Source organism: Morone saxatilis, unplaced genomic scaffold (assembly GCF_004916995.1).
Source record: "Morone saxatilis isolate NCDOM2014 unplaced genomic scaffold, NCSU_SB_2.0 Contig7, whole genome shotgun sequence".
In the NCBI taxonomy this organism is placed as follows: Eukaryota; Metazoa; Chordata; class Actinopteri; family Moronidae; genus Morone; species Morone saxatilis.
This window is the reverse complement of record NW_023340246.1, coordinates 22,520,098-22,523,418: the sequence shown is the minus strand read 5'-3', so window position 1 is coordinate 22,523,418 and position 3,321 is coordinate 22,520,098. Positions and strand designations below refer to the sequence as shown.

Genomic DNA, 3,321 nt, shown 5'->3' with positions numbered 1-3,321 from the left:
CGCAGGCATAAAGGGGATATGACGAATAAAATGATTTCTCTGAGTTTGAACATTGTTGGAAACATTAGGGATAATGTAAGAACACAGTTTAATGCTGAAATGTTACAGATTATAGCTTTAAGTAAAAACTGTTTTGTTCTCTCATTCAGAGCATTTTAACGTGGAAACCTGTTCCTTCAGGTAGCTGGAATTCACTTTGGCAATCACTGACTGTTTGTTTGTTGTAACAGTCAAATCAGTGGACATGTGTGAGACATGACTAGAAATCCCACCTGCAGAACTTCAGCTATTTTTCTGTCAGCCACAAACAAACTCACCCACACCAAAACACTCTCTAAAAGACTATCTCTAGAATTGACCTGAAAGTAGAATCTGGACGTTTAGATCACAATCTTTCCAAGAAAACCATATAATAATCAAAGCCTTCAGTCTATACATAATGACTTAAAGTATGTCTCATATTCGATTTACTCTTGACACTACATTAAGCCACTATAAACCTAGGTCAGGTTTTAATGTTTCTCATCCTGGAGGGAGTTCACTTAGCATGCGTGCTCACATTCAGCAACAGCCTAATTTACATTCACTCCGTTTTTCATATTTTCAGCCGAGAGCAGCCGCACACATTCGCTCCGTCCTCTGTTGTTGTGCCAGTAGGCAGCTCTACGGCAGCGGATCGGGATAAATTATTTGGCATCATGACCGTTGTTGCTTTTCATTTTGGTCTGGGGAATTCAACTAGTAGCCTTGCTCCAATCTGAAGTGCTAAAGAGGGAGCTAAAGAGATGCTGATCAGATAGGCGTGTTTGGGGACTGAAAGAGGAATGAAAAGGAAAAAAAACCCCATAAAAATTCAATTTGTTTGGAATTGCCTCTGCTGCTGATTGATACGAGGACATCATGTGAAATTGTCTGTGATTATCCTATCAAGAGATTAATTCATAATTTGAAAGAATCGGAGGCAGCAGATTGTTATTCAGTTTTCCTCAGGCTGCAGATTGACGATGACTTCCTTTTCTCCGCTCTGACCTCTTAGATGCTCAAGCCTGATCAGACCACGTTTACTTGATAGCAAAAAGAAATATATAAAGCACTTAAAGAGCATTACTGTTAACATTAATTCATCAAAATATGATATAAAAAACTATAGAATTTGCTTGTACCAAACAATATCAAATGTGTTTTTTCTCTCAATGAAGGGTTGGGGGTCCTTTAACAGTTATTTCATTTTTGTACGTAGTCCAATACTGTACAGATATTTAGTTTTATTTCCTCAATTTAGTTTATCCAGGTTAAGTAAAGAGTAAAAACAGTTGCTTCAGCGGCTCCCAGGTCTTTGAACAGGTTAATTGTACCATAATGTATTTTGATGTATTGTATGTTAAAATGGATTTTATAAAACTGGTATGAAAAAAAGTTTTGTTCAGTAATTGGTATCAAAGTCAAGATATCGGTATCAAAACATTTTCAGTGATACCCAGCCCTACAGAGGCGACTCAGAGCGACTCTTGTACAAGAGGAATGAATGAAAAAGGATTTCTCAGTTCATCCAGTCAAGGTCTAACTGTATTTATAAGATCCAGATTTGGTGAGGAAGCTTTTAGTTGATCTCAGTAACAAAGAGTCTTAGAGTGGGTGGGAGGTTTTTCTTACTTCTGTGGTTATTGCTGCATTTTCCTGTTCTTTCTTATATTTTTCTGAACATTTTACTTGTTGTTGTTTGACCTTTAAAAAATGTATTTGTCATTTCCTGGAAAGGAAGATGTGACTGAGAAGGACTAATGGATGTCAGCATATAACCATGTTTTCCAGCTCTGCACCAAATGGAGAGAGCTGTAGGAGAAACTTACAACTATCTTCTCTTCACTAAGGGGTTAACATACAGAATGTCCGCAAAAAAAACTGACAAAGCTCTATATTTTAAGACTTTATAATCCCATTCTTCATGTTTACAGACCTGAAGGGCTAGCATTGTCTGGAATATAATAGAGTTATAAAAGGTGTACTTGTGTGCTCTGTTTGAGGTTGAAACGAATGAGGCGAGCTTGATGCAGTATACAAGAAGGTAATAAAAGTTGTTCCTGTAGACAAAAGGATGACACGGTGAGATGAGGCGGGTGCGAGGCTAAATGAGGCCAAACCAGACACTAAACTGTTCTCTTCTCCGAAAGGTTATTACGTGAAATATGCCTGCAGTCGAACGCAGTGGGAGAGTGACATTTGAATGACACCACTTGGGATACAGGATCTGCAATTTCATCGTCTGGGCTCTTCATCTTGTCCAATCGCTTTCCTCCTACACCGTAACAACTCCTCCAGGTGTGTCTGAGAAAAGGGACCCAGAAATAAAGAGCTTTCCTCGTGGACGTAAGCGGTTCTGAAGGCAGGACGTGCTGCTGGGTAAATTGCAGCTGCTCGCAACATTACTCCTCTGGGATGGAGCGCTCTTAGACTGTAAGCACTTTGTTGACACTTCCAGAGGACTCTTTCAGATGTTTTCATTGTTTGATACCAAGCTGGGGTTTTAGAAAAGGGACACAATAACAAAATGTCTACAAGAGCAACTCTCCATCTATAACCTAGATACTACACACTGAGCAGCTGGTGGTTTCCCAGCATGCTGTACAAAACTATAAGAGGCCATTAGCAGGTTTATGTTTAGTAACTTTGTCTGTATTATATATATATTTTCCTTTTTTAACAATCATACATAGTTAACAGGCTTCTTTTTTTTGTTTTTTGTTTTACAAATTCAGTGTTTTCTTCTCCCTGACACTATTGTTCTATTAGCTTTTTGTTGTGGCTTTCAAGAAAGCCTCACCACCGCACATGTTACGTTGGCGACCCCTAGTGGGCATTGTGACCCCCGGGTTGGGAACCACTGCTGTAATCAGTTCCCTTTACAGTCAAATATGACGCAAACTAGAGCTGAAACAATTCAACAGAGTAATAATCAACAAAAGTTCAGACTTTTATCAATGAATCAATTAACCTTTTTACAAGCCAAAGTGTCAAAATTTCCCCGAAACAAGCAAAATGAAAACGTCGTTTTAGGCTTTAGGGAATAGTAAAAAGTATTTAGAACTATTTTATAGACTAAACAACTAATGATCATTAGTTGAAGCCCTAAAGTAGACAGTTTCATTTAATACATTTCTAAATGTATTATTGTGAGAAAACAGACAAAAGATGCATCATAAGGAGAATGACGCTAAAAATGAGCTTATGTTTTCCTTGAGTGAGATCATTTTTATATATAGTTTGTATCGTATCACTGGGCTCCATGACTGGTCCCAGACCAACAGACTGCTCTGCACTGTG

At 38.3% G+C, this 3,321-nt stretch overlaps 1 protein-coding gene across 1 annotated transcript in view; it reads right to left on the bottom strand.

Moving 5' to 3' along the window:
- The window catches only part of mei4 (meiosis-specific, MEI4 homolog (S. cerevisiae)), a 32,441-nt gene that overhangs the window by 22,202 nt on the left and 6,918 nt on the right, over positions 1-3,321 (bottom strand). The window lies entirely within an intron of this gene.